This window comes from Ambystoma mexicanum, chromosome 9, assembly GCF_040938575.1.
Source record: "Ambystoma mexicanum isolate Mex_15411 chromosome 9, UKY_AmexF1_1, whole genome shotgun sequence".
Classification (NCBI taxonomy): Eukaryota; Metazoa; Chordata; class Amphibia; order Caudata; family Ambystomatidae; genus Ambystoma; species Ambystoma mexicanum.
In genome coordinates, this window is record NC_090931.1 from 396,157,932 (window position 1) to 396,169,957 (window position 12,026).

General features: G+C 52.8%; 1 protein-coding gene across 1 annotated transcript in view; it reads left to right on the forward strand.

The window, feature by feature from the left end:
• CALN1 (calneuron 1) overlaps positions 1-12,026 on the forward strand; it is a 2,795,902-nt gene that overhangs the window by 966,148 nt on the left and 1,817,728 nt on the right. The window lies entirely within an intron of this gene.

Here is a 12,026-nt window from a genome sequence, read left to right on the forward strand (position 1 = left end):
CCCCAGCAGTGCAGGGCACCTGCCAGCAGGCCCCCACTCATGTCCCCCTGCGCCCCCACCCCCCAGCAGTGCAGGGCACCTGCCAGCAGACCCCCACTCATGTCCCACTCATGTCCCCCTGCACCCCCACCACCCATCAGTGCAGGGCACCTGCCAGCAGGCCCCCACTCATGTCCCCCTGCATCCCCACCCCCAGCATTGCAGGGCATCTGCCAGCAGGCCCCCACTCATGTCCCACTCATGTCCCCCTGCACCCCCACCCCCCAGCAGTGCAGGGCACCTGCCAGCAGGCCCCCACTCATGTCCCCTTGCACCCGCACCCCCCAGCAGTGCAGGGCACCTGCCAGCAGGCCCCCACTCATGTCCCACTCATGTCCCCTGCACCCCCACCCCCTAGCAGTCAGGGGCACCTGCCAGCAGGCCCCCACTCATGTCCCACTCATGTCCCTTTGCACCCCTACCCCCCATCAGTCAGGGGCACCTGCCAGCAGGCCCCCACTCATGTCTCCCTGCACCCCCACGCCCCAGCAGTCAGGGCACCTGCCAGCAGGCCCCCAATCATGTCCCCTTGCACCCCCACCCCCCAAAAGTGCAGCACACCTGCCAGCAGGCCCCCACTCATGTCCCCTTGCACCTCCACCCCCCAGCAGTGCAGGGCACCTGCCAGCAGGCCCCCACTCATGTCCCCCTGCAACCCCACTCCCCAGTAGTGCAGGGTACCTGCCAGCAGGCCCCACTCATGTCCCCCTGCAAGCCCACCCCCCACCAGTGCAGGGCACCTGCCAGCAGTCCCCCACTCATGTCCCCCTGCACTCCCACCCTCCAGCAGTGCAAGGCACCTGCCAGCAGGCCCCCACTCATGTCCCACTCATGTCCCCCTACCCCCAGGTCATGACGATCCTCAATCATGGCCCTTATGTCCAGCCTCCCCGGCCCACAGACCCAACCAATTATTGCATCCACCCACATAGAAAAGGCAATTACATGATACAACCCCAATGGCAAGTATGTAAATGAACACATGTCCATCACACACACACAATAGGTGCAAGTGAATGTGAAAACCCATATCATGATATGCATGAAACCAATGAGATAATACCACACATCAAAGTATGACAAAGAAAATGTATTAAACACAACATGAATGTAATCAAAATCCAACACACAACAATGGGAATAATAAAAGAAAAGCTGCATGTCCGTAAAAGAATAAAAAACAAGAAATCATAATCCAAAGAAATCGAAAAGAAATAGTGTCCAAAGTCACAGTCCAACAAAGCAAATCCAAGGGAAAAAAGAAAGTGAAAACCATTGCTCCATGGTGAAAATAAAAAAAGAGAATAATCCAATGGTGAACTATGTACAGATGAACAATCCAGGGTCCATGAGCCCAACTGATGAAATGAAACCTATCAAAAAGACTACCTAATAAAAAACTATATACAAAAACGTGGTGCATTGTCCAAGCGCAACCAACATAAGGAAAAAACGAAAGGAAACCTAACACTATCTAACTATATACAATGGTGGCGGGCAAGTCCAGCGGCTCACTCTGTGGTGTCCTGGGCCAGGGCATCATTGAACTCCATGTCTATTTGCCGGAGGCGGGCCTCTGTCCTGGCCCCGAGGTCTCGCAGGGAGGCACTCATGGCCTGTTCCAACTCCCTGTGAGTTGCCTCGAGGCACTCTGCCCGCCTCAAAGCTCGACGCATGGAATTCTCCGCCCTGACCATTGTGAGCCATGCCTCTTCTGCCCGCTGCCGCTCCGCATCCATAGCATGGCCTAACCGCTGCCACACGGAAGACACTTCCAGTCCTGGGTCCTCCTGCCCTCTGTCCGATGCCTGCCCCTCCGATGACGAAGGCCCCGAGCCATCATGTCTCCCACCTTGTTGCTGCTGCTGCTGTGCCTCTGCCTGTGCCCTGGCTATTGCTGCCTGCACATCCTACTCCGGCTGGGGTGCAGTTGTTGATGTGGCCACCCCTGCTGGACGTCCCACTCCCAACTGTGGCAGGGATGTGTGCTCCACGAGCCTGGCCGCAGGGTCAGAGGCAGCTCCACAGGGTACCCATGTGATGAATGGGTGGGTAGCTGGCATGGAGTACGACTGGTGCATAGGGGGTTCAGTTGAGGAGGGGGTCAGAACAAGGTCCAGCAAACAGAGGAATCCGGCCCTGGTGAGCTGTCCCAGTAGGTCAACGAGCCATTCGAGATGACGGGCAGTCTCCTCATGAAAAGACTGCAGGTCACCTCGCATGGCCCGTTGACGCAACGCCACTCCACCCAGGACAGGCTCAACCTGGTCCCGGATAGCCACGTCTGCAGGGAGAGGAAGGTCAGTTGTTGTAAGCGGATCCCCTCCCTGAAAACGGGTCTGGACGTAGGCATCCCTGCTGGTGCGGGATGATGCAGTCACATGATCGGGGACAGGATTACACACAGGCACCTCCGCGGTGGCCTGTGCTGCCTCTTGTCTCTGCCCCTGCACTGCACCACTAGCACCAGTGGAATCCCCACCTCCAGAACCCGTGTCTGTCCCTTGCACGGCCTCCTCCTCCACCAAACCCCCCACCAACCTGGATGACTCCGTGCCATCTTCCTCCATCGGACCCTGTGGGGTCTCAGCTGCCCCTTCTGCTGCTGAGGAGTCCAACTCCAACCTCCGCCTCTTGGACATTCCCTCGGCAGCTGCGGCCTGGGACGCGGCACCGGACTCCTACTCCCCAACAAGATGACAAGCTGAGAGGGGAGCCGGACCTTGCGTTTCCGGCTGGCGGGATGATCCCTGCCGCTGTGCTCCACAGCACCCTCTCCGCCCTCTTCTTCAGTTGACGCTGCAGACAGGGAGAGATAAAACACAGGCAACAGGGCACTGTACAATGGACTGATACACTCATGACAGTTGCAAATGAGTGGCATTGTTTAACTACAGACACGGCATCACACTCCACGACACACATGTCATTTTAACTCACACACATGAACATTTCAACAGCAATATTGCACCAGGCAGCACCATCCATACACATACAACAGCATGAACAGCCAAAGGTGAGCCTGACATCAAATGAAACACAAGGAGTGCACTAGACATGCACACACACCACCACACTTACATGCATGTCTACATCTCCTCCAACTGTTGCAGTGATGAGATCGACATACATGTCACATCTCCCATTCATCCTTCTACATATCAGTGTCACGTGCATCCATGTTGCATCACAGTTGCACACTTGTCAGATACACATACATGCACATGTACACAGTGCAGATACATGCATTATGAACCACCATCCATGCTACAACCATGCCAATGTGCATACACAGAAATTCAAACATGTGTGCTCCCACACCTGCATTTGCCCAGCATGCTTACCAACACATACACCATCAATGTGTCTCACAACTGAGAGGACTCACATGTGGCAGCCTCACGCCCATGTTCATACACATCCCTACATGGCCCTACATAAACACATGTGCAACCTGCACACTGCTGGCACACCACGACACGCACAGCGTACTATCAACATGCATGTACACTTACCGCTCGACTCCAGGCGGGTCTGCCTCTCAAGGATCTGGACGTAGAGCGCTGGGCATATGCATTCCAGGACCCTCATTTGATGGTTCAACAGCTGGCCCCGGCGCCCCTTGGCATCCGTTGCCTTAGCGAGGCGCCTTGTTGAGGGTCCTGGACCTGAAGTCCTCCCAGTGCTTCTTGACATGATGTAAGTCGCGGACTGCCACCCCCTCCGCGTTGATGGCAGTCACGATGTCCATCCAGATCCTGGTCCGTCCTTCATTGTTGACGCGCAAACTTCCAAAGAGGGCATCATACTGCCCAGGACTTGCTCCACCAGGACACCAACTTCGGTGGCAGTGAAGCTGGTGGCCCTCTGCCTCTCTGGCTGGGGGTTGCCAGTGCTGCCAGATGGTGTTGTGCTGGACATGGCAACCCCAGAGCCAGGAGTGGGTGGGCAGGTGGGTCCTGGGGCTGGGCTGTGGAGCGATGGAATCCCAGTCGGGAGTCTTCGGTTCCAGCAGGGGTGGTCACAGCAACTACACACCTGGCTGACATGCAGGCAGCAAATGGCAGGGCACGTGGGCAGCAGGCAGTCAGGCAGCAGCAGATGGCAGGTGGGAGCATGCTCGGGACTCTGGGGGGCAGTAATTCATCCTTCTGGCAGGAGCGTGGTCTTCCGTGTGTTTTCGCGTGGCCAGCTTGATACGGAGTGATTTGGCACATGAAAAAATTGCACGTCAGCGTGTAATTCGAGGAAAGTGCATTAACGTGTAAGTTACATTACGCGCGCGGCCGTTTCCCTCATAGCACGTGATGACAGAGCACACATGGAAAAACTGCATGTCCGAGTGTCATCGCGTGTAATTGGAGGAAAGGGCCCGCGTACACGCATATCTGATGTGTACGTGTGGGCCGGTTTAAAAGCTGCGTGTAGGACACCATTTCCTTGTACGTGCTTTTTGTGGAGAGCGAGTGGGTGAAATCTGTACTTCTTGTCAGTTCACTTGCGATTACTTCACAGCGTTTCTAGTTCGTACTCCCTGTTACCTCTGACAGCTCTTTTCTGAATTTTTGTGGGCCTGTTTCCTCAAACAGAGTTCACTTCTCCTTTTGTCCTGTCTCCTCAGACACTTATTTTTCACGTTCTTTTTCCAGGCAGACGGTGAGTTCCGCATGTAATTAGCAACTGTGCTTGCCCCGTGTGTCACGTTCCCCTTCAGAGGTCATTGTAGGCTGTGTGTATTACGCATACGCTTATTTTTGTGTTTCTGGGTGCCACAGCGTAGTGCGTGTTCATTTTTTCACACACGTGGTCTACGAGGGGTTGCGTGCACGTTCATTTTTTATTTTGGGCTGCCTGTGCATTGCGTGACCCGTCATCTTCCCCGAGGGGTCACAGACAGCCTTGTTAGAGCACTAGGGTACAAATTCCATCTAGTATCCTGCGCCTTTGACCCCCAATTGCCCAGGACAATAGTTTACTGCAACTCCCATACGCACAACAACATCAGTGCCATGGTTGGGAGGCGACCAAGCGGTAAGGGAGGCAAAGGTGGCCGACCTTCAAAAGGTGGGCGTGGTGGGCGCTGTAGGGGGCGTGGCCAGGATTTGCAGGGTGCCCCTATGCCCCCATGTGTGGAGGAACAATCAGGGACACCCATGCACCCCCTCCCATGGTTGAGGGAAACGTGGCTGACACCATCCCAGCTCAGCCCCTGTTGGACCAGCCCATTGTGGCACCTGACCTGGCACAGGATGACTCCCAGGCTGACTTCCAGGTCAGCAAGTCTAGGCCACGTGTGGCGGTGCAAGTTGTTGTCACCAAGCCACGTGGATCTGGGGCAGCTATGTCATCTGCTGCCCCAAGTATGCAGGGTGGGGAGGCTGCAGGGGCAGCTGCAGCTCCATCCACCCCAGCTCTGACTCTCCCAGCCAGGACAGTGTCAGTCCAGGTCCATCAAACTGACGTTCCCCCTGCCAACATTACCATGCAACCAATGCCTGCATCAAGACCCATGGTCATTGTGCATTCCCACACTCCTACTACCCAGTCCACCGTTGATTCTGCCCCTACTGACCAGAGCGGCGTAAGCCACTCTGGCTCCGCTCCACCTTTAAAGAAGAGGAAGAAGGGTGCTCTGGTACGACAGGCTGAGACCCCAGACACGGCTACACACTGCGGCACATCATGGAAGCCTTGCTTTAATGACGCGGAACTTGATGCACTTGTGTCCTATGTGTCGGCACATAGCCATGAAATGCTGGTGACTGCAGGGTCCAAGACCACAACTGGTCAACGTAAGGCACACTGGCAGATCATCGCCGACCGCATAAGTGCCCTTGGATTTGTGAGGCGCACAGCTGATGATTGCTACAAGCGGTGGAATGACCTGAAAAGCAGAGCAAAGAACAAGCTGGCCTCAAATCATGCCGCTACTCTGGTGACTGGCGGTGGGTCTCCACAAGAGGACAACAAACTCACTGAACATGAGTCTGTTGCTGGGGCCTTCGTCACAGAGGAACAGATCCAAGGTGTGAGAGAACTACCTGATTATGATGCATTGTCCGGTGAGTGCCCATGCATGTGTGTTTAATGCATGTGTATGTTGTTTGGGTGACGGGTTCTGATTGAGTGCCAGGTGAGGGTGTGTGTGCCTGAGTGGTATGGTTCACCCATGTGCTTCATCCAAAACATTCAGCGGCCTTGGATTTGGGTGTGACAGTATCCCTTCTGCCCACAGTAGTAATTTAGCGCAACATTACGGCAGTTGCCCTTGAAGTGGCATCTTGCAACAACATTGTTTGTATTTTTCAGTGTTCGTTCAGGCTGATTGTTTCAATTCTCCCACTTTTGCTACGCATTCCTCAGCCCTATTGTCACATTTGTTACATGCTTCTGTCATTGATGAACCCCACATTGGTCCACATGTGTTACCTTGTTAGTTGAATGATTTGACCATTCAGGCTGATTGAGTATTGGCCTGATCACATTCATTTTTGGGGCCTGTTTGAATGTGGAACATGATAGTTGTTTCCTGTCATGTTGAAGTGCACAACCATTGATGTGTACATCGGCCTGCAATCACTGTATTTTTGTACACTGGATCTGTTGCAGTGTGTGGCACATGCATATTTTGTCACACTATGTAGCATTTTTCATCTCATCATGTCCATCTCACATGGATGGCTGACAGTACTCATTCACTGACATATGGATGTACTTGTGGAATGTACCATGGCTATGGTACATGCCATCTGTGTGATGGCATGTGTCATGTATGTGTATTGGACATGCCACTCACAGGCCAATGTGTGATGGCAGTGCTACCCAGCATGCAGCAAATGTGTTGCCCTTCCATCTTGGTGTCATCAGTGTCTGTCTTTTGCCTCCCCTTTCAATTCAGTGACAGTGCATGCATGGGAGGGTTATAGTCATGTGGGACATGTGTAAATCATGTACTGGTTCTGTAGCTTATCAGGCCTATTTGTGTGCTATGGCGCTAATGCCTGTTTCCATTTTTTGTCTTTCATGTTTTTGCAGGGGATGACGCACTTGATGCTGTTGAGGTTGAGGAGATGGTGCAGACCCAGGAGGAAACTCAGGCACGACCGGGCACCAGTGGGGGATGTGGTGGTGGGTGAGAACACAATCTTGCTGCAGACCATTCTGTCCAGGGGTGTCTCTGGGTGCACCTCCCCAGACCTCTATTCAGGTGCTGATTCGGATGATGAGACCTATATGCCGTCGCATGTAAGTGTTTCTGGCAGGGATTCTGTTCTGTCCAACCCACCTGCACCAGGGGCAGAACCCTCTATGGGGATGTCAGTGTTGGTAAGTCCGCCTTTGGCGGTTACGGATGCAGGGTCACACTCCACAACATCTGATCCTCCTCCTGTGCCAGCAGATCAAAGGGGGAATGCAGTCCTACAGCCTCAGGCAGTGCCGGCACAGCAAGGCGCAGATCGCCTTGCCCCAAACAGGTGTGGTGCCCGCCGACGCGGTGGCCGTACGCCACCAGGTAATACCGTATGGGAACAATCCATGTATGGTATGGCAACCCAACAGGCAGCATCAGTTGAGATGATGGCTCAAGCAATGGAGAGGGTGGCCACTTCCATTGTCCCCCCTGAAAGGCAGATGGAGCAACTACAGCAAGCAACAGACTCCATTTGCCAATCACACAGGGAAGACATGTTGGCGTCCAACAGGGATGGACGGGCGGCACTGGAGACTCTACGCCAATCGATATCACTAGAGTCCCAGGGCCACAGGGAAGCCCTGAGAGTAGAACTCCATCACCTCAGGGAGACTCTTGTTGACCTTGAGGCTTCCACTAACTTGAGGACAGAACAGCAGCTGGAGCGGCTCACACGTTCGCTCTCAGCTGAGATGCAGGCAACTCGGGAGGAGATCCGGGCATCACGTCAGGTGCTGCATGGGGATATCCGCACTATAATCCTCCAGAACGAGACCTTCCACACCCGCATGCTTGCTGCCATGGAGGACCATACCAGTGCTTTGCCCAAGTGACAGTGAATTACACAGTGACGTTGGACTCCCATGAGCTGTGTGGGCAGTCTGTAGTCAATACTGTGTATACATTCCTAGTTGATATTGTTGTTGTATTGTACACTGCATGGTGTATTGATATGTGCTTGTGCATCCATGTCTTCCTCCTAATTTGCAGGTTCATTCCTCATGTCTTCACAAGGCCGTCTACTTTGGAGATGGAGTTCATGTTGTAAGCAGTGCACTTACACATGTGCGTGGCAGCAACACTGTACAGTTGGAAGGGGTCGATGTGCTGGCATAATCAGGTTGTAAGACTACCACTACTTTAACTTAGTACTGTCGTATTTTTGCTATGTTTGAGGTTGTGTAGCTGCATTGTATTGTTGGTAAGTATTTGGTCATGTGTGTTGTTAGTTCTACATTACTGGGAGCATATTGTGTGTGGCCAGTTTCCATTAGGGACACTGTACTTTGTGACACTTGTGTCAGGTTTTGGGGATTGCTTTGTTTGCTCTCACATAGCATGACATGGCATGGTGTGTTGGGTGGCGGTACTGGGGAGGGGTTGGGTGACATGGCACTGTTGTCATGTTGTTTTTTGCAAGGGGGTAATGAATTTAGCAGCATAGAAGTGTGTCTTTTGATGACACAGCATTTATTGGTGGTGTTTGTGTAGGTAGGGATGCACACAATGTAACACTTCCAGGTGACCAATCTCAGGCTGGTATGGTTGTGACAGTTGACTGTCCCATATGTCATCATCATTGATTGTCAGCTGGTATGTGCCAGGGCTGTGTGCACTCCACAGGGGTGTGATTTTAGGTGAAGTAATTAGCCACCAGCTGCGTATGGGCTGCCTCACCCTGTGCCCTTTCCCCTCCCATGCGCAGCGGGCGTGCATGTGGTTGGGGATGTGGGGGCACCACCATGTCCACCGGCAGGCCCCAGCATGTTGCAACGTTGTGCAGGACACATGCTGCCACTATGATCCTGCACACTACTGGGGGAGCGTATAACAGCTGCCTGCCAGAACGGTCAAGGGAGCGAAAGCGTGACTTGAGCACTCCGAATGTGCGCTCCACTATTCCCCGGGTTGCAATGTGGGCTGTGTTGTATCTTACCTCAGGTGGCGTGGTGGGGTTCCGAATTGGCGTCATCATGTGGGTGCTCAGAGGGTAGGCATTGTCCCCTGGGGAGGTGGTGAAGGGTATCATTAGTGGGGTTGTGACATTACTCAGTATGTGACATGCATGCCTGTGCTGTGGCATTTATACTCACCGAGCAGCCATGTATCGCCATGCCGCCCAGCTTCTAGGTCCCGGTTTAGGGTTGACATTCTGTAAATAAAACTGTCGTGGGTGGACCCTGGATAGTTGGCATATACTGAGGTGATGATTCCCTTGGCATCACATACTACCTGGACGTTGATGGAATGCCAGTGCTTGCGGTTTCTATAGATGTGCTCTCATGCCCTGGGGGGTCGTAGAGCCACATGGGTGCAATCAATGACACCTAGGACTTTGGGGAATTGTGCCACCCCTTAGAAATCCTACATGGCAACCTGCCTTTCTGCAGGTGTTCTGGGCAGGTATATGTGCCTGCGGACTGATGAGCGTGCAGTCATGATGGCCAAGACCTGGAGTAGGCAGCGTGACTGCGTGGCCTGTGACACCCCCCCCACTATAGCACTTGTCCGCTGAAATGATCCAGTGGCCAAGAAGTGCAGTACATTGAGAACCTTCTCCAGGGGGCTGAGTGCTTGGGAGCACAGGGTGGGTGATATGAGGTCATCCTCCCACTCACCAGGTCGAGTATTATGTGAGGTGGAAACCTGTAACTCCCATACACCTGGTCATCAGACATCCCAAAAAGGCTAGTTCTGGGTGTGAAAATTCCGGGCCTGACTATCCTCCTCCTCCTCCTGCGGTATCCCACGACCACTGCTGCTAGGAACGGTATATTCATCCTGGCGTCTGAGCTTGTTTGTTTTTTGCGCGCACTTTTATGCTGCGCTGGTCCACGTACGCCTGCTTCCTGCTGGCGTACGTGTTTCCGGATTAGCGCGTCTTTTTTGGTGCACGCGTTAGCCCCGTTCGATTCCATGAATACGTGTTTTGAACATGCGTGTGGGCGTTCCGTGCATTTGCCTCCTGTACTTCCCCCGTGACGCCCACATTTTCACACGTTGTTCCTCATTCCGTGTGTCACGCCCCCTGTTCCTCCTACTTTTGTCGTGTGCGCCGCGCTATGTGCGATTTCGCTGTGCGCGTAGCGCACGCTGTTTGGAGACGTGTGCGCCAGCGTGCGCCACACAGAATTTTTGCACACATCCTGGGATTTACTCGCGCACGGACTTCCATGAATCGCTGTGCTCGGGTTTCGCTGCGATTTTCGCACTGGCACTGCGATTTGCACGCTTTCGCACGTTTTCGCACACTTGCGCCGAAAATTTCAGCGCAAATTAATTCCATGAATCGGCCTGTTAGTGTTTCATGGAATTGTTTAAGAGAGTCTTCACCTTCTGTGCAAATTAAGAAAATGTTTTCAATGTAGCACAGGTATGTTAGTGGTTTCAGGGATTGTTGTAAGAACTCCTGTTCGAGATGCACTATGAAAAGGTTTGCAGTTTTTTTTACCATAGCCAATTTGGTCTTTTATAGAAAGCATCTTCCATTGAGGAGAAAAGGTCCCAGGAGTTGGATTGCTTGGTATCAGATGTTGGAGGTGTTCCTCAGTGCTGCTTGGCATAAACTTGACTATTTATTATAGAGGTTTTTGTACTCCATCATAGGGTTGACACTAAGTTCCAGTTAACAATTTACATCAAGAAGTTGTCTGTATTCTTCCTTTTCGTATTCCTGTGTGTCCACAACCACAAAAGCACCATCATTGTCAGCTGATTTTCTTTATATTTCCTTTGAATGTTCTTATTTCACTCCCACTCCCATCCCCACTCCCTTCTCTGCTTTTGCTCTCTTCTCAATTGAGGAGGTTGCTAGACAAGTCCGATCTATGGAAACCTCATGAAAACATCTACTTCCCTTTTCTTCCAAAACCATCAAGGACTGCATCGACACCCTCGCCCCTGCTTTGGCGACTTCTACAACCACTCTTTCGCCGCTGGGACCTTCCCCCTCATCCTTAAGCACTCTCTTGTGCACGCTCTTCTCAAGAAACCCTCAGCTGACACCCACCTAGCGGTTAACTATTGCCCGATCTCTATCACTCCTTTTATGGGCAAACTGCTTGAAAAGCTGGACATCTCCCAGATTAAGCTTCACACTGAATCTGTTGGTTGCCTCCACGACCATCAGTCTTGCTTCAGTCCATCCAGAAGCATGGAAACCACTCTCCTGAACATCTTTGAAGACCTGCTCTCTAACCTTGATTCTAATCTCCTCTCTGTCCTCATCCTTCTTGATCTCTCCTCTGCCTTTGACACGGTCAACCATGCCATCCAGCTCAAACGGCTCCGTGATAACCTTGGTATCACTGATCAGGCTCTGGCCTGGCTGACCTCTTTCCTCTGTGGCTGACCCTCCCAGGTCCAACTAGGGTCCTTCCACCCCTCTATCTCTCTCTTTACCTGCAGTGTTCCCCAGGGGTCTAACCTCTCTCCCTGGTTGTTCCACCAATACTTGTCACCACTCACCCACCGCATCACTGCACTGTGCTTCAACTTCAATGCTAAGCGGACAACACCCAGCTTGTTTTTAGGCTCTCCTCTGCCACCTCCTCTCCTTCTCTCAATCCTGACTGTCCGTCTGCAATCCAGGAATGGTGCGCTGCCAATGTTCTCTGCATGAACGCCGCTAAGACGAAGATCCTCCTCATCGGTGCACCTACACCTCTCTTTCCCTGCACTCTCTGGCCGGCCTCCCTTGACCCTCTTCCTGCTCCCACATGTGAGGCTTGTAGGGTATTTTGTGGAGATTTGGGGCCTGACGGTATTTTATTACCGCCGAGAAATAACTTAGCAA